Genomic DNA, 12,823 nt, shown 5'->3' on the forward strand with positions numbered 1-12,823 from the left:
ATTAGCAAAAGGGGCGATAGAATTAGTCCCCCCCGCGCTAAAAAATATGGGTTTTTACAGCCGCTATTTTCTGATTCCGAAAAAAGACGGCGGTCTCAGACCCATTCTAGATTTGAGACATTTGAACAAAGCTCTCATGAGACGGCCGTTCAAATTGTTAACTATCAAACATATCCTCGCGCAAGTGCGCCCGGGGGATTGGTTTGTCACAATGGATCTGAAAGATGCTTACTTTCACATTCAAATAAATCCTCGTCACAGGCCATTCTTGAGATTCGCCTCCGAGGGCCGGGCTTATCAATACACCGTTCTGCCGATCGGTCTATCGTTGGCACCCCGTACATTTACGAAGTGTATGGATGCAGCGCTTTCTCCTCTGAGATTTCAGGGAGTGCGCATGTTAAATTATCTCGACGACTGGCTGGTGGGGGCACAGTCGAGAATCGAGCTATTAGCTCACAGGGATTTGATTCTCGGCCATCTAAAATGCCTGGGTTTCACAATCAATGTTTCAAAAAGCAAACTAACCCCCAGCCAGAGCATGATCTTTCTGGGCACAGTTTTAGACTCGAGAGCTATGACAGCGTGACTCACACAGAGCGCGCGCTCTCGGTGCGAGCGCTTGCAGGCACTTTCAGATTGCGCGAGCGCGCGCCACTGAAGAAATTTCAGAAACTGCTTGGTCTCATGGCAGCAGCATCGCCAGTACTCCGCATGGGATTACTGCGCATGCGCCCGATGCAGCATCGGCTGAAACGCTGTGGGCCAACTCATGCATGGCAGTCAGGCAGCTTGCGCGTTATGGTGAATCACGGTTGTTTAAGAACCCTGATTCCCTGGCTCAGAACTGGCACCACGAGGGGGTGACAATGGGAACAATTTCCAGGAGGAAAGTGGTTCTTACAGATGCGTCCAACCTGGGTTGGGGAGCGCTGCACGAGGGCATGCCTGCATCCGGCCTCTGGTCGAGCACGGAGCAGAGCTTACATATCAACTGTCTGGAGATGAAAGCAGTTGGGTTGGCCCTGAAGGCATTTCTGTCGAACCTCAGAGGTCACTACGTCTTAGTCCGCACAGACAATACGTCAGTGGTGGCCTACATGAATCGCCAGGGGGGCATCAGGTCAGGGAACCTGCATGCGATGGCGAGAGACCTCCTCTATATGGGCACAAACCAACCTGAGCTCTCTGAGAGCAGCGCATATCCCGGGCGTCCAGAATGTGGGCGCGAATATGCTTTCATGGGACAACACTCCCCTCGGCGAGTGGTCCCTGAACCCACAGACGGTCAGTCTAATATGGAAGGTGTTTGGCGAGGCCGAAATCGACCTTTTCGCCTCGAGAATCAACACCCACTGCAAATTGTTCTTCTCGAAGAACAGGGACGCGCTGGCCCATGTCTGGCCCAACCGTCCCTTTTATGCCTCCCCCCCCCCCCCCGTCTCGATGATTCCACAAGTCATCAAATGGGTCAGAGAGAGCGGGTGCCCAGTCCTTCTGGTGGCCCCTCTCTGGAAAACCAGATCGTGGTTCCCGGAACTAGTTCAGTTATCGGACACAATCCCATGGCCCGTCCCACTGAGGAAAGACCTCCTCACACAGGTGAACGGGACGCGGGTTGCTCCCCGTCCACGCTCAAAGTGTATGTGGCAGCCATAGCAGCACATCATGTTCTGACGGCTGGCCAGTCACTGGGAAGAAACGACCTGGTCGTAAGATTCCTGAAAGGTGCGAGGAGAATGAACCCCTCCAGGCCTCCGTCTGTGCCGCCTCTGGACCTCTCCACGGTCCTGGGGGCTCTGAAAGGTCCGCCTTTCGAACCGCTCCAATCGGTTGATCTAAAAACCCTCTCGCTGAAGACCGCTCTCCTTATGGCGTTGGCATCTATCAAACGAGTGGGAGATCTGCAGGCGCTCTCTGTGAGCCCTGCATGTTTGGAGTTGGGTCCAGATGACTCCAGAGTCATCCTCAAGCCCAGACATGGTTACGTTCCTAAAGTGCTCTCAACACTGTTCAGAGCACAGGTGGTGACATTATCAGCCCTCCCTCCTTCTGCAGAGGATGGAGAGGTTAATCTTCTCTGCCCTGTCTGAGCGCTGAGAATCTATCGGGAGCTTTCTGCGTCTTTTAGACAATCAGAACAGCTTTTTGTCTGCTTTGGTGGTAGATCCAAGGGGGATCCAGTCACTAAGCAAAGACTGTCTAGATGGATAGTGGATGCTATTTCTATGGCTTATACCGCAGCGGGTCAAGTTTGCCCTATAGGTATCAAGGCCCATACGACCAGAGGTATGTCTCGTCATGGGCTTGGTCATCTGGCATTCCCATTAGTGATATTTGTGATGCGGCCGGCTGGTCCTCGCCTTCCACATTTATGAGTTTCTATAATAGGGAAGTGCCTTCCCTGCAGGCGAAGGTGCTTTCGGTATGATTAAGACCCGTCGGTGGCTGGTCTTGTCATATATTACTGTGCACTATCACATTCACATATATATATAAAACCCGCTGCTGGCTGGTTGTATTCATGCATAAACCCGCTGTTGCCGGTTATATTTACATATATATAAAACCCGCTTTGGCCGGTTATATGACATATATAAAACCCGCTTTTGCCGGTTATATTCCATACATATATAAAACCTGCTTTGGCCGGTTATAATTTCATATATAAACCCACTTGACTGGTTATATGTTCATATACCAATAACCCCGACAGTGTCTGGGTTCATTGGTGTAGTATGTTGGGTTATTTCTAACTGATGTGTACTATTTTAGACCTGACGGTGTTCGGTCTATTTATACATAATTATGCGGTTATGGCTTGTTCTGTATGCTCAGGGGCCTGAGTTGCAGTGGCAGCCAGTTACTCAGTGCGGCGTTTTGCATGGCGTCCCCACTGCGTATAGCTACGCAATACGAAGTGACCGTTCGAAAGGGAACTACTCGGTTACTCACGTAACCTCAGTTCCCTGAGTTAGGGAACGAGTATTGCGTAGCCAGCCGCACTATAGTAACATGGCAAGTTGTCGCTTCAGTCGTTAAACCTGCTATAATGGCGAATTCGGGGACTATTATAGACTGAGGTCACGCCCCCTTGGCGGGCTCTGACGTGTATGACGCAGAGTGATCTCATTGGTTGCACGTCAGAGGCGCCTGCGCCATTGGATGTGCAGTTGCCGCAGCGCAGCCTATGAGCGAGCCAGACGCTCATGTTCTAGCTGTGCAGCTGCAAATGCGCTTTACATAAAGGCTTCAGTAAATCGAGGAAAAGGAGTTTCCCCACTGCGTATAGCTACGCAATACTCGTTCCCTAACTCAGGGAACTGAGGTTACGTGAGTAACCGAGTAGTTCTGCTGGGTATTAAAGAGATTGTTCAAGATGCGCTATTGTGACTCCTGAATGTAATAACATATTCTATAACAATAGAACTGTCAATGTTTATACTGAAAACAAACTTGCAAATGAAATGCAATATTCACAATTACTGAGGTTTTTTTTTCTGTGACAGCAGACACATCAGATACCGTAATGGCTGAAGTTAAAAGGCGAAAGAGAAAGCCAAAGCCTCTGGAGGAGGCCATACAGTTTTCCCTTCTAAAAAAGGACAAAGAAGGGCTTGATGGCAGATTTATTAATGATTATAAAGGTCAGTTAAATAAGTGAGTTTTTTTTCACATTATATGCTATTTACAGTGATGATTTTACTTATTCTCTCTTGTTGTTTAGGGAGAGGTGTTTTCAGTTGCACTGAGTTTGAAAAGGGAGATTTTCTGCTGGAATACAGAGGAGACCTCATAAGCAAAGAAGAATGTGAGCGGAGGCAAAGAATATATCATGACGCCCTCAAAGTATTCTTGTTTGAGTTTCGTTATGATGGAAAACTCCTCTGGTATGTACATGTATTGAAATTAAATGTACAGTACTATGCAGAAGTGTTAGGCACTTTAATATTTTCACCCCGTAAAAATGTTTTAAGCCTGTTATTTATATATTTTGCTGTAATGTGTCCTTAAGGAAATGTCATTTTACGTTTCCACACATTCATTTTGCCATTAATTGTTATAATCCAGTAAGATTTATATATGCACATAGAGTCTGACAACAAATCAGCGAGTATGTCTGGGATTAGGCTACATGAAGAAACTGCGGAAACGTCTTTCAGATGCTTAAAGAACCCTTCCTGTAAATCTAACTGAAAAACTGTGCAAGTGTACCTGGACAAAAGCCGTTTTAAACACAAAGTGTTATCACACCAAATATTTATTTGATTTATTTAATAGAGGTTAATTGATAAATAAAATATATTCTTGACATAATTTTTTTATAGCATCCTGACTTTACAGCCCTTGTGCCTATGTGCCTAAAACTTGTCACAGTACTGTAGCTTTGCAGGAAGGTTTCGTCAAGCGTCTTGGAGACATTGCTGCAGTTCTTCTGTATTTAGTCTGTCTCAGTTTTTTTCTGTTTCTTCATGTAATCACAGACAGACTCAATGAAGGTGAGATCAGATCATACCAGTTGTCAGACTTGTGCATACAAATATCTCAAATAAATCTGTGTAAATGTAAACTGATAGTTCCTACTGACACACTACAGCAAAATATTTTTGAATAACTAGCTTAAAACCATTTTTTGTTTTGGGTGAAAATTAGCCTGGAATTCCCCATACTACCTTGCCGCAGCGTGATTTTATTCACGCTATTAGGTAGTCTGGATACCATGGACCAAATTTTCGCCTCATCTAGGGAAGCAATCACAGATCAGGGAGGGAGCAGCAAGACGATGACGACGTCTATGCGACACACCGAAGCAGTTTGTTTATACCTATGGATCCAACATGGCAGCAGACGCGAAGTTACCTTTCGATGCAGCCTTTACGGCCGTTACACACCGCAAGCGTGAGCGGCATTTGAGCAGCGCGTCAGCGTAACTACATCGCCACTGCAGCTGCAGACGCACGAGGGTATTCACACTGGAAGCGTTTGTACAGTGTCACAGCAGCGGCTCCAAAGTTACATACAAGCGAGCAATTCTTTACAAAGACAACTATACATTTGTTTATAGAAGTTGGTCATTTTATAACATTGATAGTCTTGAAAGTTTGTAATGGGGAGGTGTACAACATTCACATATAAATGTTAAACAACAAAACAACCCAGAAAATGTCTCCAATCTATTAGTTTCAGTCATACTTTCGATATGTTTACAAGACTGCAACTCCGCGGATAAAAAAATAAAACGCACACTCGGGTTTGATTTGGGTTGTGCTAGCCTGTAGCTGTCTGTGTGTTACATAAACTAAAAGAACATTTATATATATTTTCTGGCTAGTTTACTAAGTTTTTTTTATATATAATACACAACTTTCACCCAAACTGAATAATTAAAAACAAGTTTTTACCGGGTAGCCTAAATCTTCTATAAATATTTTTGAGTCTTTATTTTCTTTTATTTGCCTACTCAAGTTCTTGTTAAAACTCACTTGACATGCTTATTCTGTGCATTTTGGGCACTTTTTGTGTGAAATCATATTTATTTTTGTCCCATCAAAAGTGTGCTTTCACTTTAAAATAGCGTGGAGAAGTGCAGCAAAAACAGATTCGACGCCGAAACCCCCGCTCCACTGCTGCTCACGCGCCGCTCCTGCTCGACGCTGCTCCCGGTGTTAATGCACTCATTGATTAACATGCACGCCGAAAAAAATACGCGCTGCTCACGCATGCGGTGTGAAACGGCCATTAGATACACGCCATCGTGTACACGTAAATCTCTGACCCATCGTCGTCTTCCTCGTCTTCTACTTCTAGGATTTAATGGCGGTTGGCAAATTCTTCCTCGTCTACTTTCTGTCGCTCTACATACATCATCTCTATTCCATGTAATTATAGAATAGAGATTCCATGGCCATTAGTGATTGATAATGATAATAATAGTTTCTTTGATTGTGTTATCAGCATGCTCACACTTTTTCTTTTTTATAACAGATGTGACAATGAACATGTCCAAGCACCTGTTCTGAAGAGAGCCAAGGCAAACAAGCAGGCGAGCAACAGGCAGTCACTCTGTCACCCACTGGGAATGTGATGATATTACATCGGACTCTCTGGCATGCTGCCATTTTATTTAATGTAACTACTATCAGTCCAACAATGAAAAAAGGGCATGTGACATTGTAGTTGCATGTGTTGTGCTACATAACATTGCCTGTCTGAGGAGAGAGAGGCAACCAAGGATGGTTGTTGAGCAAGGCATTTTTGATGACAATGAAATAGGCAGGGTTATAAGAGACAGTTATGGCAATAATTATTTTGGTTAATACGGTCCAAACCATGTTAAAAGTTTTCACTTTCCCCTTAATTTACCAGACACACAAGTCATATTTAATTTTTTTATTTTATTTAGGTTGAAGCTGGCTGTTGGGGGTGAAAAGATACAATTAAATGTGGTCAAAAACAAAAAGGTCATGTGTCATTGTTTAAATATGGCAGTTCTACTTGCATTTTTCTCAAGCTGTTGGATTTCCAGCTCTAACTTTCTCATCTTGAGTTTTTTATATTGGATTTCAGTATCTATGGCCTCCATTTGTTTCAGGAGATACCTTTTGCAGACTCCCTTTATGTTCTGGGTTTTGTAGGAACAGAAATGTAAGTTTTTTCAATTTGATCTAGTGCTCTTGGCACTTTTTTGTAATTTTTTAATACTCACTTGGTCACATGTGGTCCCAGACTGAGAGGGCTCTAGAAGGGTGTCAGCATCCTGTTGCCAATAATGGAAATACACACAATTTAGCACCTCACAGGTATGCTTTTAAATATATAATGTGCAAAACTGTGCCTACCTCAGGCCTCCTTGAACATACTGACAAAGTCTCCTCATCCTCCTCAACTGTAGATGGGCCTTCAACCTAAAACCATTTATTAAACTTGGTTTAATAAATCACCACTTGACAAATCAGTGCTTTAAACTCATACTGTCATACTCACAGGGTTCAGCATGATGTCTGGTGGATCCAGAAAGCACACAGAATTTGGCATCACTATAAAACAAAAAGATTTAGTTAGGAATGCAAGAATAAAAATAAATAAAATAAACAAAATACCTTTAAGTAGTGATCTCTTATACTGGATGGAATGGATCCAGATGCGGTTCCCCCCTCTATTCCCTCAATGACAGGCCTCCCTTTATTCAGGTCTAATGCCAGCTCCTCTGCAGGAGTAAAGTTGGCATTGGTGGCCCTCCCCCAGTGCCAGCAACCTCACTCTTCTTTTTGGCAGCTGCAATTATTAAACATCATGAGACTGGACAGTTGTAACATCAAGCTGGTTATGCTTAAGTACTTATATAGATTTATACTTTATAATTAATACTTACCATTCTGAACTATATTTTTATCTTTTATTTTCACCTGCTGCCATGTTCTTTTTTCTTCACTTAATTTGCTGCTGTAAGAGTTACACACACACACTTCAATGTATTGTGACAAACATTTAATTTAACTTTAATAAAATATAGTAATGTAGGCCTACATTAATTGCTACTTACGCATTGAGACGATCAGCAATTTCCTGCCAGCCTTTTGCTCTCGTTTTATTAATTGCTGCGGTATTTCCTTTTTTTGTAATCATGTTTAAATTCTTCGTAAGATTCGGGAAGTAATTGCTGCTCAGTTGCGGTGAACATCACTGCTCTCTCTTTCCCTTTAGTTGCCATGTTAAATTGATGAATCTATGCTCCACCATCAGGGCTTCTTAAGAATAGCGTGCACGCGCAATTATCTAGACTAGATAAACCTGGTTCAAATTAGTGAGATTGCGTGAACTTGAATTACCTTTTATGAAACCGCCTAAGCCCCAACTGATTTGTTAGGTTAATTCAAGTCGGGTTTTGGAGCTTAATCCCCGCTTTTCTAAGCTTCTTTTGTGGAACAACCCCCTGGTGGGGTTTCAAGTTGTTTGTTCTTGCAGACTCATCGAATGGATACACCGTGGACTTTTCTGTGTACACTTCAGCATGAAGTTTTAAAAATAAAACTTTTAAAAGATTAAAACATTTGAATCTCCTGTCATTCTTTGTTCAGGCTGCCTCACAGCACCTTGATGGGGCATTAGACATTGGGGGAGTGTCTTTTGTCTCCCTTGGTGTGAATCACATTAATATTCATGGCCATCAACACTCCCACGCATACAGCAGTGCTGACACAAAAACTGACTTACAAAATTTAAATCGTTATATTGTTGTTTGTGAAAGAGTGGTCAGAATAATTTTCACATAATTTTGTAGTAAAAATTCTAGCCTACAAGAATGGTAACTCAAAAGTCTTGTGGACAATAATTCAGTAGGTGTTATATGGCCTTATTGCGGTGACAATTTTTTCCCCAAAACTTACTGACCACGCATAATATTTATTTTCTATAAAATGCAAACATGTACATCCATTTTGCTCACATATTATTGTAGCAGAGTTTGTGCTGAATACAGCAAAATTACATGTTGGCCAGTGGTATGTTGCAAGTTGCTGAAATAAGCACAAATGTCAGTGCATGTCATCTCAAGGGCCCCAAAAACACCTCAGACCCCAGAGGGTTGAAAAGATGAGTTTCTAAGCTTTAAAATGATACCTATTGTGTTGTTCCATTCAGTGGTTGCTTAGTAATTTGATTATGATTTTTTTCCGCGGGGGTGTACACTTCGGGGTTAAAGGGGTTAAATAAATATAGGCTATGCGCTGTGGGTCGAGTCCAACGCTTTAATCATTTACACGCGTGCAGGACACAGCGTCTCCGAGTGGCTGCATCCACATCAGATGAAGCTCTACACAAACTCAGTCTTCGCGCTGTTTGGGTTTCCAATAACGCGCATTTGGGAAAACATTTAAAGTCTGACGGCTTTTTGTTGCGCTGTTATTTACACGTGTGAAACTTCATCTCTGAATGTCCAAATGTTCTTGCTCAAGAATTAGTGGCTGTAGCATTTCTGTCGTAAAAGTGGCCTAATATTAAAGATTAAGTGGAGATTAATTTTGTTTGGCCAACAAGGATTTGATCATGCTGTAAGAGTGACTATAATCAATATTAATGTCAACTGTTTTAAAATGTTTAACAACAATAATGTATACCAGAAAACCCCAACATAATGTCATTAAACACTAACCAATCTATCTATATATTAATCTTCTTGATCGAAAACACGAATGATGCTATTTTAACATTAACTCTCCTTTAACAGTAAGCAGAAAAGGATGATAGGAACTAGAAATCTGCTTTAAAATATTTGATCCAAATTCTGCAAAATAATCGAGGCTTCGAACAACCCAACACAGTCTCACGGTGACCCCTAGTGGCCAGAACAGTGTAAATGCAACAAAAACCCGGCCCAAACATGCATAAAACAACTTTTACAAATCTATTGCTAATTCTTTTTAAGTAAAATCTTTTAAATGCAATGATATAATCATCTAATAAGATTATCAAGTGTCTATATGTTCTTTTATCAATTGTCAGGGTATGTTGTGTTTGTTCTATGAATGGCTCAGCTAAACAGGCCAATAAAAGACTATTAACTACCATTATTAATTTTAATTATTGTAATGTCTAATTAAAACGTCTACAAATGTATGAAACTGATCAGAGATCAGGTAAAACCCTGAGACACTTGTTCATTTGTTCTGTGACTCCTCATGATCATGGGTTGACAGAGATCATCGCCCTCAGCGGTGAACCATTGAAATTTCGAAGTGTTTTGAAACAGTTATGACGTAATGAAGCCTCGTTTACTGAACTCACGTGACTCTGGCAGTTTGATAGATGGTCCGAACCATTGATCCAGAACAAAAGATTCGTAAAGGTTTCATAGCTTCATGAAGAGTGTTTTGAAATTGCCATCACTACTTGAAAGGGCGTTTCACTTTTTGACATGAAGTCACACTGACAGCTACTTCAACACTTTGAAACAAAAACTAATTTATTGTTGTCTTTGTTGAATTTGCAGATTACAGCGTGTGACAAAAATAAAACATATATGTGCCACCAGAAAACGCAGCCTCTTTTGTGTGCAACATAACGACACACTACAATTGACCCTTCGCTAAGCCCCGCCCTCCCTAGTTACTGTTGCTACGCCTGACAAGCTTTCGCGTCTGGCACGTCTATTACAGTGTGTATGCACCGGTGTCAGACATTCCCAATGAGATAATTAGTAAGCAAGACAAAAGGGACTGCAGTATGCATTCGAGGATATCCACGACATAATAGGCAACCGATTAGAGAATAATTCCATAAAAATTGAAGCTAAAGCCTATAGTCCCAGCGCAAGCAGCAGCCGCCTCATACGCTGACCATTCAAATGGGAAACACACAAATTGAGGAACAGCTATGTTCGTGCACAGCAGGGTAAGTGAAATGTGAAAATAATCTAATAATTATAAATCAAACAGCTTATCCATAAATCTTGTGGAATAACACTAACACCGGGAGAGCCGCGATCGGATTGGGTTAAAGTTACTCAGTCAGGGGTAACGTTAGTAGGCCGTCGATTAACAAAATGCTGAAATATATTTTAAAGTATATCTTGTCTTTAATCGTCTTATTTTACGTTAAAATATATGCATTATGAACAAAGGACCGTCATTTATGTTAATCCTGTGGACATGTAGTTGTGAATGGGGTCTCACACACTGCTGGATCCACGCACATCATTTCTCCCCTTGGCTTTTAGATTTTCGTGAAGGAAAAAAATTCCACTCCCCATCCAAACTTTTAGGATACCGGGTATCAGATTTGCACAATCCATACGCACAACGCTTCGGCATGTTTCCCTCGCTTGAAAGCTTGCCAGACCTCCCGCGCCTAGTTACGGTTGCTAAGACACCAACCACCAGTAGCGGATTTCGGGCGTGTCTTAGCGAAGGGTCAATTGATCAAGTGCTGCGTTCCAGTCCAAAATTGACATGCCCTTCACTCGCTAACTTCCCTCCATCTCGTTCACTCGGATGTGCGTCATTGCTTACGTTGCACGAGTGCCCACTACTGGCGGAAACTGCATTGGGCTGAACTGGAACGTCCGAAGCCCTTGATCACTTGGAATCAGCTATGGAGTTGATTTATTATTTAACATTTTTTTCCCTTTAAGAATTTGTTTAATGCAGCATCCAAATGAATATAGGTGTGTTTGGGTTGTTTTATATAAAAAATTCTAAATCATATATCATAGAGTTGTTTTTGGTGGTGATGATTAGACGAGATCTGCGGTGACATCACAATCGTGTTGCATTGAGGTATATGGAGCTGCCTGAAGTGTACGATTTCCATTACACGAGAGTAGATGTTAAAACTTCATGCTGATTTGTACTCTGCTTTCGCCAAGATAAGCAACACTAAGACGTAGCTTTACCGTAAACTATGCTTCACCCATTTACGCTTCTTTCCATATGGTGGTGTGACTCCCCTTCTGTCCGGCGTTAACGACTGCAGTGTACTTGGCGCGTCAGCACACACGACGGCTGCAACTACAGTGTGGTCTCCCTAGTGGACCAGCGTGACAACCGTCTGGATTGAGCCAAGTAGGGGACATCTCTAGGGTCTTCAAGTGGGCACCTTGAAGTGGGACTAGCCCACGACACCTCAAGAGGGCTCGACAGTGACTCTGGCGTCCCAGAGTCACCCCCTCCGTCCCCCACTCAACTCAGCCCAGCTTACTGACCTCTACTTCCCTCTTGCTGCTGAGACCTACCACAATCTCACAATCTCTCCGCAACCCAACCATACGCGCCAACCCGTTTGACTAAGGCTGTTGAGCCCCACTGGTGCATTAATATGCAGTTTCAGTGGCAACGGTTCCGTATGGCATACCACCTACCGCAAAACACAATATCATACATATGAAGTAGACTCGCTCCCTCGGTCAAAATCGAGGGAACGAGGGTCTGTCCATATAAACTTCCCTCGTCCACTTCACGAAGTGGAACGCACTTCAATATGGCGTCTGGGATTCCCCCGAGGGGAAGTTCGCAAGTGCGTGTCTAAAAGTGGACTGGAACGCAGCCCCAGTATTGCTTAATGCAGTCTTACCATTCAGTGTGCGAGTCACACGATAATACGAGAGCCTATTGGTGGATTAAGTTCAGTGGGATTCTTTGTACTGATTTGAACCGATGTTTGGAGCCCGCGCGGACGCTTCAAAAGAAGTAGCTCGCTGAAATTGGCTCATCGATTGACTCACGTACAGTGTATACGGCAATGACAGGGTGACTTCTCAGGCACGAGTACGGCCAGTGCGGCGCCGCTGAAGTGTTGCAGAAACCTTGATGATGTAATCAGCGTCCCCTGCGTGGAAGCGGAGATGCAGAGGTGAAGCTCGTGACGTTCGGCCCGTGAGAGAGCCTTGATGAGGAGAAGTAGAGTGTGTCAAGGCTGACGATGACGACTGCAGATTTTTGTTTTAGCATTGAATTCTTCCAATTTAAGGATTTAATCGATGTGAAATTGTTCAGTTTCCACGTGGCAGAATTAATATCTTCTGGTAGTAAGTTTGAGATCTGGATATAGCTGAATGAGAGCTGTAGCGCTATTTTATAGCTCTGTAAAAAGCCACGAGGAAAAGGGAGAATCGGCCCCCATTACAGTGAATTTAAAAAGAGTGTTTTGCTGCTGTGGTTCTGTAGACGTGTGGAGGAGAACGGCGGCACCAGCGCGTCGAGCTGAAGATGCTGTGGGTGAAGTGTGGCGGCGCAGTGCCAGAACAGCTGATGCCAGAGCAAGCTGAGCGCTGCTTATATGCTCCCGCTGCTCATTTAAACATTAGATGGGCTCACTCCTCCCCAAATTA

General features: G+C 43.1%; 1 protein-coding gene and 2 long non-coding RNA genes across 4 annotated transcripts in view; all 3 read right to left on the minus strand.

Moving 5' to 3' along the window:
• Nucleotides 1-12,823, minus strand: part of LOC143724251 (protein NLRC3-like) — a 377,548-nt gene that overhangs the window by 131,308 nt on the left and 233,417 nt on the right. The window lies entirely within an intron of this gene.
• On the minus strand, nt 6,570-7,203 carry LOC143724259 (uncharacterized). The gene is made up of 4 exons (XR_013197298.1): nt 7,124-7,203; nt 6,985-7,037; nt 6,840-6,905; nt 6,570-6,757 (listed from the first exon to the last, which is right to left on the minus strand). It is a non-coding gene; the product is annotated as an uncharacterized LOC143724259 (long non-coding RNA).
• On the minus strand, nt 7,263-7,579 carry LOC143724258 (uncharacterized). Its single transcript, XR_013197297.1, has 3 exons — nt 7,544-7,579; nt 7,407-7,443; nt 7,263-7,275 (listed from the first exon to the last, which is right to left on the minus strand). It is a non-coding gene; the product is annotated as an uncharacterized LOC143724258 (long non-coding RNA).

The sequence above is a fragment of the Siphateles boraxobius genome, unplaced genomic scaffold, assembly GCF_051911475.1.
Source record: "Siphateles boraxobius isolate OS27281-9 unplaced genomic scaffold, OSU_SipBor_1 70, whole genome shotgun sequence".
In the NCBI taxonomy this organism is placed as follows: domain Eukaryota; kingdom Metazoa; phylum Chordata; class Actinopteri; order Cypriniformes; family Leuciscidae; genus Siphateles; species Siphateles boraxobius.